The 15348-nt window shown below is 36.5% G+C and overlaps 1 protein-coding gene and 1 pseudogene across 2 annotated transcripts in view; both read right to left on the bottom strand.

Annotated features, from left to right (window-relative positions):
* Positions 1 to 15348, bottom strand: part of ATP6V1A (ATPase H+ transporting V1 subunit A) — a 60678-nt gene that overhangs the window by 38822 nt on the left and 6508 nt on the right. The gene's annotated exons all lie outside the window — the stretch shown is intronic.
* LOC129045366 (small nuclear ribonucleoprotein G-like) lies at positions 453 to 4627 on the bottom strand (annotated as a pseudogene).

Genomic DNA, 15348 nt, shown 5'->3' with positions numbered 1-15348 from the left:
AAATAAGCAAATTATATTGCAAGTTACATTACATTGAAAGTTAATCTTATCCCAAATCTTCATAATATCCAAAATAACATATGATTTCATGCTACATTAAGTTTTATATGCTATTTAATAACTCCTTCCTATTACGATATACACCTATTCTTGTTGCTTTCCATCATTTAAAAAAAAGCATGATACCTGCTTTTATTTATTTATTTATTTGACAGAGAGAGAGACAGCAAGAGAGGGAACACAAGCAGGGGTAAGTGGGAGAGGAAGAAGCAGGCTTCCCAAAGAGCAGGGAGCCTGATGTGGGCCTCAATCCCAGGACCCTGGGATCATGACCTGAGCCGAAGGCAGATGCTTAACGACTGAGCCACCCAGGCGCCCCAAGCATGATACCCACTTTAAAAACAGCTGCTTGCTTTAAAACAATGTGGCATACAGGGGCGCCTGGGTGGCTCAGTCGTTGAGTGTCTGCCTTCGGCTCAGGTCATGATCCCAGGGTCCTGGGATCGAGCCCCACATCGGACTCCCTGCTTGGCGGGAAACCTGCTTCTCCCTCTCCAACTCCCCTGCTTGTGTTCCTCTCTCGCTCTGTCTCTGTCAAATAAATAAATAAAATATTTAAAACAACAACAACAACAACAATGTGGCAAACATAGTTGACTCATAGAGAAATCAACTCAATGATTATATATAAACTTTGCCTTTACTCACTTGATTCCTACTTTGAGGATAAAAAGTAAATGCAATTTACAACTAAGATTCCTATAGTCACAAATTGTAGGGTTTTCCACCCATATTTGTAAAAAATTAAAAACAAAACAAAACCCTGCTGTAGAAGGGGAAAAATCCAGAAAGTTAGCACAGGCAACCATCTGATCTAATGAGTCAGCAGTCTCTCCTCCATGCTACAGAACACTGCAGTGGCAAATCACAACACCGAGGCCCAGTTCTGTTTCTTCCATTTTACAAGGTCCTCTCTAAATTGCTACTGATTGATGCACTATACGGCAATTTCATTATTCCAGAAATAATGGGGGCTGTTGGGGGGCAAGTATGAGGTGTTATGTAAGAGCTATATACCAAGGTTCCAGAATAATATTATTTACATATAAAATCCTGGGGCACTTAATATTTCATTTTGTACACAGTTTACCTTCTTAGAAAAAGGCATCATAAATCTGTTTGATATTCTTATGGTTAGTCAAAAAGTTATAAAATTAAGTAGAATTCCAGCTAATAACATTACCTTGTATTTATAGAGTACAGTACTACATCATTTTGTGAAACTTGTTCCTATTTAATCTACCCACCCAGCAACTCCATTAGAATGGTTTATGCAGCAGATGACTATGCTTAACTAGTTTCTATTTTTATCTTGCCAACAAAAACCTAAGTTGGCTCCAATTTTGGTAAGCCCATCAAGGTAATTCTAATTTCTTTGAGAATAACTGGTTTGGAAATGAGCATATAATGATGTTCTGACCAATAAGAGGTAAGGCCAAGTCTGTTGGAAAGCTTGTGGAAATAATTTCTTTGCTCTTTTAAAAGATACAGGCCATGAGAAATACTTTTTTCCCCTTGGGATGTGTTCACCTGCATGGGACGTGCAGCCAACTTGGGACCTTGCAGGGAGCTAATCAAAACAAACAGGCCACTTTGCATCTGGGTCCTTGTTGCTTTTACTGGCCTACTAAATTAACCAACCCAAGAAGAAAGGAGTTTCAAGAATAAATATTTTTATGTTCTATATATTTCATTTTGCTATTTAAAAAAAAGAAGAATGGGTGCGCCTGGGTGGCTTAGTCAGTTAAGCGTCCAACTCTTGATTTCAGCTCAGGCCTTAATTTCAGGGTCATGAGTTCAAGCTCTGCATTGAGCTCCATGCTTGGTGTGGAGCCTACTTAAAAAAAAAGTTAAATAAATAAATAAATAAGAATGGATAGACCAAAATGTTAAGAATAAAGGCAACCATAGATCATTACTTAAATAGTTTACAAAAATTACTGAGATGGACAATAAGGAAATGTGCAGACAAAAGTGGGAACCAAAGAGTAGAGAAGTACAGAAAAATCACAGATGGCAAACCAGACTAACGGAATCAGGAAAAATTTATTCCTGCTGGAATAAAACTTTTTGAGAACATGCACACATACACCCCTCCATTTATCAAAATAAAGGCATTCCTGTAAAAGAAATAGTAAATATAAAAGCTAGGTGGACAATTAAGTGGGGGAATAGAATTCAAACTATCAGCTACATATGCTCTAGGTTTATTGACAGGCCTGCCCACAAACAATTTTTATAGCATTTCTAGAAATAAGCAATTAGATTCCTTTCACTTCAAATTTTTATAAATAAAATGGTACTATAGAGTGTGATAGTCCAAACTTTTTAGCTAAGAAACCAAAATACTGTATTTACTGTATAAGTTCTATGGTATGAATTTATAGGCAAGAAGCCTATGATCAATGATAAGCCATTATATGAATATACTTGAATATCTCTGCTTTCAAGGAGCATGTTTATTATTTTCTGGCCCCTTCCTACACACAGCAAAGTACCTTGCACAACAGTAACTTGATAAAAATGTCCAAAAATGAAAATATTCTGGCCCCTTCCTACACACAGCAAAGTACCTTGCACAACAGTAACTTGATAAAAATGTCCAAAAATGAAAATAGATAATATCAACTACTATTCATCACGCACACATCACACTCCAGGCATTATGTTAAAAAGTGGGCACATCTCATTTAACACTTAAGTCTTATGACACTGGTGGTGTTTGATTAGGAAATAGGTTTTGTGACGTAAGCCACCTACTCACGACAGAGCTATAGAGTGGTGAAGCCCAGATTTAGTCTGGTTTTAACGTGTAGGCATTTTACAACAAATCATTCAAAAGACCTTATTTCACCCAATTGCTCTATTACCTTTTCTTTTTTTTTCACATTTAATCAGATTCTTCTATATTAATGCATAAAAGCTTCAGAACAAATCAATCTCAACCACGAACAATTCACGTTAGAAAAAATTAGAATAAGAGCTAATACTCAATTTTCTACGTTCAGAATGTCTGAGAAAGCATTTTTGACTATTATAAAAGTTTATTTAACAAAAAAGTTCAGTATGAAAATGCACACGACCTGATTTTTATATTGTAGTAAAACAGGTATTTTGGAGGGGACATGTGGAAGCAGTTGATTTCTTCTGATGAACACACCCATTGTTTATACTCACTCCAAGGCTTCTAACATGATGATACTATTTCCTCATATTACCACCATTCCAATATTGTTCTGTTGCCCACTAGTTGCCACCTCCACACATTCATCTATCACAAGATTCATAAACGGATCGAACCCCCGCAATATTCCTTGGACATGCCTGCCACCATTTAATTTCAATGACAATTGAAAGCTCACTCGGGAGGGTGAGCTTTGCTCATGGTGTCCACTCCGCGAGCTCAAAGATCTTACCTTTTCTTTTTTAAAACCAAGGGTACCTGTTTGTCATTAGTAGCTGACTCTATATTAGAATTACAAAGGTTATTATGTAGGCAAAAGGGTGATGAAGAAAAAAAGGTGACAGATCATTCACAAACTAAAGAATAAGTAGTAGAACCACCAAGAATTGACTGCTCCTAAGATATCCATCACCTAAAAAACTAAGATTCTTTTTTAAAAAAAAAGACTTATCTATTTATTTGGGGGGTGGGGAGGGGTAGAGGGAGAAAACAGGGAGAGAAGCAGACTCCTCACAGAGTGTGGAGCCTGATGCAGGGCCCGATCCCACCATCCTAAGATCATGACCTGAGCCAGGATCAAGAGTTGGATGCTTAACCAACTGAGCCACCCAGGTGTCCCAAAAAACTAAGATTCTTAAAGAACAGTGCAAATGCCATTATTTTATTAGTGCCTAGCTTTATAATACAAACCTAACCAACTGATTATAATAGCAAAGAAAGAGAGAGAGGGAGAGAGAGAAGACTGTCATTGAAGTGCAAAATAAATGGGCACATCTAAGTGGAAAATGACCATCTTTGGAGCAAATAAGAATATTAATGAAAACAGACTCAATTTTGTTACTGTTAATAACAGGGAATAGTAATGGAAACTTCCTGGTTACTAGGCTGTCATAAATTTGGAACAATGAAGCTACATAAATAGTACCTGAGTGAGAAATTCCTCTTACTTTTCTTACTTCTTAGAAAACTTAAACTGGAGTGTAAAAAAGTTCTAGTGAAGGGGTGCCTGGGTGGCTAAGATGGTTAAGCGTCTACCTTCGGCTCAGGTCATGATCTCTGGGTTCTGGGATCAAGCCCCATGTCAGGCTCCCAACTCACCGGGGAGTCTGCTTCTCCCTCTCCCTCTGCCTCTCCCCCTGCTCATGCTCTCTCTATCTGTCTCAAATGAATAAATAAAATCTTTAAAAAAAAAAAAAGTTCTAGTGAAGCTAACATTAATATCCCCTTTTGACTTTTTGTGAATTTTTAGAACATTTTCTCAATTTCAGGTTGAAAAAAATGAGTCCCTGAAGAAAGTCCTTTATTTATACCCTAACTTACCTACGATGTAAAAGCCAAGAGAGCCAAATGATTTAAATAGTAAAGAAAATAAGCATTACATACTTTTCTTTAAAATTTTTTTTCAAAAGCAACATGCTTACAATTTTTAAAATACTCAGAGGTAAGTCTCATCACTTAAATGTTGACTTATTTCTTCACTATTTTTGACATACTTGTAATCAATACTGTAATATATTCTCACATATTCTGAGAGTTCTCACATAAGTATCATCTTAAGCTGTATAATATTTCATTAAAGGGATACCATAGCTTACCTACATAATTATCCTTACTGGGTACCAAGACAGCTTCCCATGTTTTGCTATTTTTATCTTTTACAATTTGCTAGTATACTTTTATTGATTTTAACTTACTGACTGGGGGAAGCCAAGGTAAGGCAACCAATTAAGGATCCATAAGGATACTCTTCATGCTGATGTCTCAAAAGAGCAATTCTTAAACACACACACACACACACACACTCCTACCTAGAAGTAATACCATATTTCATCTAATCTAAGATACCATCAATTTTTTTTTTTTAAGATTTTATTTATTTATTTGACAGAGAGAAACACAGCGAGAGAGGGAACACAAGCAGGGGGAGTGGGAGAGGGAGAAGCAGGCTTCCCGCCAAGCAGGGAGCCCAACATGGGGCTCGATCCCAGGACCCTGAGATCATGACCTGAGCCGAAGGCAGACGCTCAACGACTGAGCCACCCAGGTGCCCCAGAGATACCATCAATTGTAACATACTCTTCTATTACACTCCAGAAATTGCAGGACAGATATTAATTTCACAGTTGTTAAAATGTGGGGGGAAAATTTATTTCCTAGAAACAATAATATACAGTATTAAAACTGAATACAGTACAGTAATATTTATACAGAAGGAGGTCAGATTTGTCCACCATCATTAGAATCAAGACTAAGAAATAGAAAAACAGATTTCTAAACTGCTGAAATGACTGTCTTTAAGTTTCTACAGTTTCAAGAGACCTTCATATTGTCTTGACTCAATTTATGCATAATTAAAAATTATTACCTAATATTTTAGATCACTGCAGATTTAAAGTAACAAAATACCAAATTATTAGAGAGCTACACTCCAAGAATAAATAAAAAGTAGATAATGAAAGAGATTGTGAATTAAGGGTCATAAGAATGACCTATAACCATCAAGGAAAGGTCAATTTGGGTTTATTATCTTCTAAGAAATATAGGAAGCAACTTGGCAATATGCAACAAGGCCCTTAAAATAAATGTTCAAACCCTCTGATTATAAATTGTACCTCTGGGAATATATTTGACATGTGGATGAGAACTTATTTACATATGTGTTTAACACTGCAAAAGTGAAAAACGAGAAACAGCTTTAAGATCTAATAACAAGGGGCGCCTGGGTGGCTCAGTCAGTTAAGTGGCTGCCTTCGGCTCAGGTCATGCATGATCCCAGGGTCCTGGGATAGAGCCCTGTATCAGGCTCCTTGCTCAGCGGGGAGTCTGCTTCTTCCTCTCTCTGCCTGCTGCTCTGCCTACTTGTGCTCTCTCTCTGTCTCTCTGTCAAATAAATAAATAAATAAATCTTAAAAAAAAAAAGATCTAATAACAAAATGAGGTTATTAGTTTATTTGAAATCCTACAGTCTTCTCCCAACCCCAGTGTATTTAATAATAATAATGAAATTTCTTGTGTTAAATAGTCTGCAAGTCCAAGTTCAGAGTACCAAGCACTGTCCTTAGCAAATTCTCTTCTGAGAGGACCCTTAACCTTCATGGCCTCTGAGCACTGCAATGGCTGTTTGGCTTTTGGATAGGTTGTCTCAGATAAACTGTGGCTGAAGTGACCATACCAATTAAAAAAAATGTCAGCGGTCATGTATGAGAATTATCCCCCCTGCCTTTTTTAAAAGATTTTATTTATTTTTTGACAGAGAAAGACAGGGAGAGAGGGAACACAAGCAGGGGGTAGTGGGAGAGGGAGAAGCAGGCTTCCCACTGAGCAGGGAGCCTGATGTGGGGCTCAGTCCCAGAACCCTGGGATCATGACCTGAGCCGAAGGCAGACACTTAACGACTGAGCCACCCAGGCCGCCCCGAGAATTATCCCCTTTAAAAGTAATCAACCTAGGGGGTGCCTGGGTGGCTCAGTTGGTTAAGCGACTGCCTTCGGCTCAGGTCATGATCCTGGAGTCCCAGGATCGAGTCCTGCATCAGGCTTCCTGCTCAGCAGGGAGTCTGCTTCTCCCTCTGACCCTCCCCCCTCTTGTGCTCTCTCTCTTTCATTCTCTCTCTCTCAAATAAATAAAATCTTAAAAAAAAAAAAAAAAGCAACCTAGAAATTTTTCAACTACTTAAAAAAAAAAGTCACTGCTCAAAATACTAAGAAACTTTTCTTAAAAACTGCCTACAATTACCATTATCACTCTTCTAAATGTTAATTAAGGAGAAATTTTCTGGATTGTTTTCCCAAGCAAACATATCACGAACAGCCAACCTGGCCAAATATACGCAATACACATATCTGAGAACAATATACACAGGAGAGTCAGCACCAACAGTGTTGCAGTGAAAATGCTATTACATTTGTATTATAAAGTGATATTTATGTATTCAAATGGATCTGTCCTGTCACTTATTTCATGGATGGAATAGAAGAGATAGAAGGTTTACAAAGTGTACAAAGACACATTAACCCAATGTTAAAAGAAGCATTACCATAAACAGGTTCACCTTCAACTCAGGAATTCATAAAATCTCTGCAGTGAAAATATGACCTAAAGGATAAAGTATGCACATTAGTGGGAAAGAATGCTGCCTAGTATAGATTAGAAAACACTTTACAACATGGATTTAAAGGTATGAGTTTACTCAAAAGTTCACAGACATTTCCAATTCAGAGGGCAAGAAGTTGCATTTCTAATGGTTTGCCTAGTATTCCATGATTAATAACAACTAGGGTTTATTTAACTAAAGTGGCTGTGGGAGAGAAGGATTTAATCACAGAAAGTTTTCAATAGCATGGTTTGCTAAGGAACTAACTTCCAGTTCCTCCTGGTATGTGTTCCCAGTCTTCAATATTGCTCCTTTGTCATACTTGCTACTGCTGTAATTAAAAATCTGTGAACAGAGCTGTTCAATGTCTGTCTCCACTGCCAGACTGTAAATGCCAGGGAAACAGGGACTGTACCTGTTTCATTCACTGAGTACCCCAATTACATAGTAAAGCACCCTGACACATAGTAGACAACTACTAAATACTGCTCAGTGACAATACTGGCAAAGGCTGTGTGGGAAATGTTGAAAATCTTGAAATTTTAATGGTTATTTTGATTATGAATGCTAGAACACCAACAGAACATCTATTCTACAAAGAATAGATAAAATCTCTATTGTTCTGCCTGGTATTATTATTTAAAATTCTATAAACATTGATTAGCTCAAAATGGCTATATAACATAGATATAAGTGGACAACTGACTTTTGACAAAAGTGCAAAGGCAGTTCAGTGGGGAAAGTTAGTTTTTTAATAAGTGGCAGAACAAGTCTAAATGCAAATGCAAAAAAAAGGTACTTCAATCCATACCTTGTAGCATATACAAAAATAAACTGAAAATGGATGGTAGACCTAAATGTAAAACCTAAAACCATAAAACTTCCTTTGTGATCTTGGACTAGGTAGATTTATTAGATATAATACTCAAAACACAATCCATACAAGAAAAAATTGAGAAATTGTACTTCATGAAAATTAAAAATTTTTGCTCTTCAAAATATTGTTAGAACAAAGAGCCAAGTTCCAGATTGGGCAAAAATATTTGCAAAGCATAAATGTAATAAAGGACATATCTAGAATATATTTTAAAACTCTCAAAACTGGATTAAAAAAACACAGTTAAAATGATGATCAAAGGGTTTGAACATATACTTCACCAAAGAAAATATATGGATGGTAAATAACTACATGAAAGATGCTTAACATCATTAGAAAGATGCAAATTAAAAGCAAAATAAAATGCCACTCCACACATAATAGAATGGCTAAAATTAAAAAGACTGACCATAGGAAATGTTGGTAAGGATACAGAACTAGAACTATCATATAATGGTGGTAGGAATGTAAAATGACACAAGCATTTGGGAAAACAATTTGGCAGTTTCTTAAAAAGTTAAACAGACACCTAACATATGATCCAGCTGTCCTACTCCTTGGTATTTACCCATAAGAAATGAAAGCTTATGGGGGTACCTGGCTGGCTCGGTTGGTAGAGCATGAGACTTGTGATCTGGGGGTTATTAGTTCGAGCCACACCCTGGGTGTAGAGATTACTTAAAAATAATAAGATCCTTAAAAAATACCTTAAAATAAAAACAATTTAAAAAAGAAATGAAAGCTTATGTTCAAAGACTTTTATATGGATGTTTACAGTAGCTTTTTTCATAACAGCCAAAAAGTGGAAAGACAACTCTAATATCTATCAACAGATGAATGGATAAACAAATCATGGTATAGTTATACAATGGAATAATACTCAGCGATGAAAAAAAAAAAGAAACACTGAAACGCTTAACAACCTGGAAAAAAATCCCAAAATAATTATGGTAAGTAAAAGGCAGACAGGAAAAAAATGGTTCTATTTAGGTAAAGTTTGAGAAAATGCAAACTAACCTACAGTGACAGAAAAAAGATCAATGGTTGCTTAGAAATGCATAGTGGGGAGGTATGGAAGGAAGGGATCACAAGGAAGCATGAGAAAAAACCTTTTGGAGGTAATGATATGTTCACTATATTGATTGCAGTGATGGTTTCACAGGTGTATACATATATCAAAACATCAAACTGTACAGTTTAAATATGTGTATGTCAATTATACCTCAATAAAACTATTTTTTTCAAAAGCACAAAGTATTAGTAATATGACTCCTATAGGGCGTAAATGCTTACATAGTATATATCACATTCATTTTTGTTTTTACTTGTCAACTAATAGTTATAAAAGACAACATGGCTTATGAAACTCATAAGAGAATCTTAACCCCAGGAACATCACAGGGGGAACCATCAAAAACAGCCAAACAGGTTTTTGTCTGTTTGTTTAAAATGAATTTATGTGGCTCCTGATAAGGCTGTGTGAGCACACTTCAATACTGTCAAGTTCAGCAAGTTCTGGGAATACTTAACAGCTCAGGAATACAGGAGTCAGATATGCCTTTAAAGTACTTACTCATCTATGTTTTCAGAACAGAACTTAAGGTAATATCTTGGATGAGGATTTGGGAAAATCTTAACCCTATCTTGAATGAATTTTTGAAATATGAGGTATAGAAAGGTTTGTCTTCCAAGACGAAGGTTAAGCTCTAATATTTTGGATATCAAAGTTGCTAAGGTTCAATGACTCATTCGGAGGATAAAGGTAGAGGGAGAGTTATTGTCTATTGTTTTATACTGCTCTAGTTTGAAGTAGAAATACTTCACAATAAAGAATTGATAGGCTGTTTATCTCTGCCTCTTTATAGGTATTTCCCCCACCCTCGTTATCCAACAGTATCTTTGGGTGAGGATGAGATCATATTTAAAACACTCACATACACACACCCTGCTGAAAAATAGCAAGTACTATAAATCTGCATTCAAGTACTGTAGGTACATTCGAGCACTGTAGGTACACTAAGCTGGGACCTGAGCAGATTCTGTATTTTAAGTGTCTGCTTTGGATCACATTAAAGAATTTGGTGTCAGTCAGCCTGCTTTTTGAATTAATGATAATTTTTTCCTTTTCTTGAAACCAATGAGACAGAAGACACTGAGCAGAAGTATATTTAAAACAATCTGTGGATGGGGCGCCTGGGTGTCTCAGTTGTCAGTCGTTAAGCATCTGCCTTGAGCTCAGGTCATGATCCCAGGGTCCTGGGATTGAGCCCCGCATCGGGCTCCCTGCTCAGCGGGAAGCCTCCTTCTCCCTCTCCCCCTGCTTGTGTTCCCTCTCTTGCTGTGTCTCTGTCAAATAAGTAAATAAAATCTTAAAAATAAAAAAATAAATAAAAAATAAAACAATCTGTGGATGTTGTAACTCAGCTGAATAAAGCCCCCCCCCCCCCATGCCCACTGCCTAATTCTTCATTACCTAAGACCAGGACTTACCAATTACTGAAAACCCATTTTTCACAAGAAAATACATAATTATTCATACATTTAGCTATCACATTATCAATGGTCTTATTAACTGGCAATCTGATTCCCTATTTAATTATTTGAAAGCACTTACGTAATTGTTTTCGTACATAAAATTGGCAACTTTCACAATTATTAACCATCATAGCATTTTACTCTTTTAATAATATACTTGACAATTGTAGCATTTTGCTCTTTCAATGATACACATTCAAACCTCAATTTATAGCATTTCAACGCATAAATCACATAGGCAACACTGCAAATCATAACGAGAATATTTACCATTATTTGAAAGTAACAAGAAGTCCAAATGTCATACTTTGTTCTTACACTGACATTGCTACACTGAGTAGATATGATGGGTAGCCTATGCTATCACAAGATGGTAGATCACTCATAATTCAGGGATGCTAGAAATGTTCAAGGCATTTAGCTACTCAGCTTCCCAAAGACTCAAGCTAAATGATTTGGCAGCTTTCAGCACAATACTGAGGACAAATCTGAACTTTTGTTCATTGCTAAATTGGAGAGTAATTTGGCCATACCCACCAGATTTCAAAATGTACATATCCTTTGACTCAGTTCTTCCATCTCCAGGAATTTCCTTAATGTGTACAAAATGTCCTATTATCAAAATATTATAGCCTGTTCCTTATAGCAAAAGTTTGTAAACATCCATTACTATGGAGACTAGTTAAATAACTTGTCATACTATAAATAGCTGTAGTACTCGGCGATATTAAGATAGACTCTGGAAAGAGATGCCCTGGATTCAAATTCTGAGTCCTATTATGAATTGTGTGACATTGCTGGGCATTTAACCACCCCCTGCCTAATTTGCTTCATTTATGAAATGGGGACAAATACAGCACCTATTTCATAAGGTTTCTGTGAGGCTTCCATGAATGAATACAACTAAAACTTTAAGAAAAGTGCCTGGATCAGTAGTAAACTCTCAATAAATGTTACAAATGATGATGATGACACATTAGTACAATTGAATACTAGACTATTATTTAAAAGAATGATGTAGCTTTAACTGTACAAATGTGGAAAGATCCCCAAGATAACATTGCTAAGTGAAAAATGTAATGTCCAGAACAATGTGAAGAGGTATTACCTTTGTGAAAAAAAATAAGGATTGAGAAAGGAGAAAACACACATATAAGTACATAATTTTTACTGCATTTGTACATGTATTATCCATTCAACTTGATTAAAAATATTATTGAATGATTCAATGAGTGCTAAAACAAGCCAAGTAATAAAATTACTATATATACCTAACTGAACAAAGAGCATAGTAACTAAATAATAATGGCAAATATTTATATAGATCTTATGTGCCAATAGTTATCTAATCACTTTTCTTAAATAATTCATTTAATCCTCACAACACTTAACAAAGTAAATACTCTTATTATCTTTATTTTAAAGCTGAGAAAAATTAAGAAAGATAAAAGCAACTTCCCCCAAAGTCACACTGCTAGGAAGTAGCAGAGCCAGGATGTGACCCAGTCTATCTCCAGTACTTATGCCCTTAACCTCCTTGCTATGTTGCCTCTCAATACTGCTTGAAAATTACTTGTTATTTACATATATTCCAATTCTTTTCAAAAAGAAATTTGTATGTGTTGTGATAAAGAACATATATACTATTAAGTTAATAATACTGGTAATGAAAAGAGGAAAACAAAGATGAACATGAGAAACAAATACAGATGCTTTAAACATGCAACAAATCCAACTCTAAAGCATCTGCCTTTTTTTTTTTTTTTAAGATATATTTATTTGTCAGACAGAGAGAGCACAGCAGGGGGAACAGCAGAGGGAGAGGGAGAAGCAGACTCCCCACTGAGCAGGGAGCCTGCTGCGGGACTTGATCCCAGGACTCTGGGATCATGACCTGAGCCGAAGGCAAACGCTTAACCAACTGAGCCACCCAGCTGTCCCTGACATTTTCTATTACAGCCTTGAACGATGTATTAACTTCAGTCTCTTAAAAGGACTGAAATAAAGTATTAAATAATTGTCAATACTTTTAATTTTGCCTCTTTAAAGACCTTATTTGAGGGGCGCCTGGCTGGCTCAGTGGGTAAAGCTTGTGACTCTTGATCTCATAGTCATGAGTTCGAGGCCCATGATGGCCGTAGAGCTTACTTAAAAAAAAAAAAGATATTCTTACTTGAAGCTTTCCTAAGGAGAGTTACTCATGTATTTAGTTTTTTGGGTTTTTTTAATTAACTAAAACTCAAATGTGGATTTTTCCTTATTCTGATTTTGTCACATGATTAAATCAGGTGATATACCCCATATTTGTGCAATATGCTCTGTATCTCCCAGGCATAAAGAATTTCTGGAAAATTTAATAACTACACCAAAAATAAAAGGTGTATTTGCAACCCAATCTGGTAGTGCCTAGCATTTCCCTGCACATTTTTTTTTAAGATTTTATTTATTTATTTGACACAGAGAGAGAGAGAGAGAAAGAGCACAAGCAGGGGGAACGGGAGAGGGAGAAGCAGGCTCCCTGCTGAGCAGGGAGCCTGATGCAGGGCTTGATCCCAGGACCCTAAGATCATGACCTAGGCCGAATGCAGACACTTAACCGACTGAGCGACGCAGGTGTCCCTCCCTGCACATTTTTAATGACAATTTCTTACTGAATACACAATGGTTACCACCTATACAAAATTAAGGCAAACTTACGGAGTTATCAGGATAATTTATACACTTTCCCCTCCGACATGAGAATAAATGAGTCAAAAAATATTTCAGATAATTGCCATTTCTGGTAATTTCAAGTGGTATTTTCCTCCTTACTAATTCCTTCTTTGCCCTATCAGGATGTTTATTTTTTTTAATGTCAATGGTTTTGTTTTTTGTAATTACAGAAACACTATGTTCATTATAAAAAATAAAAAACACAAAAATCTAGAAAAGTGTAAGGACGAAAGTAAAAATCACCTGAAATGCCCATCCAACCACTCTTGAGATGGCTACCAACCATTTTGGTGACTATCTTTTCCTGCAATTCATCTTCTATAGACACGTGTAAACAGTTTTACATGCATATGTTATTGCGGGTACTCTTTTTTCTTTCCTTCTTTTTTCTCTTGCTTATTTCCTCCTTCCAATGTTAACAACTGTTTAAGCATACACACACACAAAGTGTTTTTTCAACTGTTTTACAAAAATGGGATCTCATTACATACATTTCTCTAACTTTGCCTTTGTCACTTAAGATACATGATGGAGATCCTTTCAACTCATCAGTATAGATTTAACTCCTATTTTTTAATAACTTGAAAGATATTCCATGATATGCCTGTGCATGATCTATACAATGATACTCCTATTGACAGACATTCCCTTTGTTCCCAGGTTTTGCTACTATAAAACATTGCTGTAATCAACATTCACGTAAATGCTTGCCTGTCTTTCTTTCCTTTTTTTTAAGGTTTTATTTATTTGAGAGAGAGAGTGCACAGGAGCAGGAGGAGGGGCAGAGGAAGAGGGAGAAGCAGACTCCCCACTGAGCAGGGAGCCCGACAAGGGGCTCAATCCCAGGACCCCGGGATCATGACCTAAGCCCAAGGCAGACACTTAACCAACTGAACCACCCAGGTGTCCCAGCTTGTCTTTATTTCTAAGAAAAAGACGCCACAGAGTGGGACTGCTGGATGGAAGAATATATATTTTCAATATTAACAGATACTGCCTGATTGTTTACTAAAAAAACTGTAACAATTCACATCTCCACTGACATCCTATGAGAAAATCCTTTACCGTAGATCCCTACAAGCAGTAGGTTTACCACTTAATTTTTGCCAGTCAGAAAAGAATATTTCATTGTTAGCACATCGATTACTAGTGAGGTTTTTAATTTTTTTTTTTAAGATTTTATTTATTTATTTGACAGAGAGAGACACAGAGAGAGCAGGAACACAAGCAGGCTTCCCGCTGAGCAGGGAGAGGGAGTGGGAGAGGGAGAAACAGGCTTCCCGATGAGCAGGGAGCCCGAAGCGGGGCTCTGTCCCAGGACCCTGGGATCATGACTCCAGCTAAAGGCAGATGCTTAACGACTGAGCCACCCAGGCGTCCCAACTAGTGAGGTTTTATGTCTTTTTTTTGTTTGTTGAATGGATTTCTCTTCTGTGAAGTTCTGATCACATGTTTATCTATGTTTCTATTATATGGACTTTTACTTAATATGTAATAGTTCTTACAAATGTTAACTCTTTAGCTGTTATACATATTTCAAACACTTTTTTTTCCAATCTGCCTTTTGTCCTTTATCTTTGCCATTGGCAACTACTACAGATCTAGACTGTACGTACAAAGAAAATTCAGGGGATTGGTATTTCAAATATTTTATTGTTTACATTTATGCTTTTAATCCCTCTGAAATTATTTTGTGCCTATGCTGCAAAGCAGCAGCTCCATTTTATTTTCTTCTAGGCAGGTAAGTCGTGTCAGTTACATTTACTATATATGTGCCATTTTATCCCCGTGGATTGAAACAGAGCTTTGCCATGTATTAAATTCCTTTATATGCTGGGATTTACTTCTGCTTTTAAAATTTTGCTGTGCTTATGTAAGCCTAAAAAT

This window comes from Mirounga angustirostris, unplaced genomic scaffold (assembly GCF_029215605.1).
Source record: "Mirounga angustirostris isolate CCGP_5_RB_7025 unplaced genomic scaffold, mMirAng1.0.hap1 SCAF_1, whole genome shotgun sequence".
Classification (NCBI taxonomy): Eukaryota; Metazoa; Chordata; class Mammalia; order Carnivora; family Phocidae; genus Mirounga; species Mirounga angustirostris.
The sequence above is the reverse complement of the archived record's forward strand: the minus strand, read 5'-3'. Positions and strand labels throughout refer to the sequence as shown.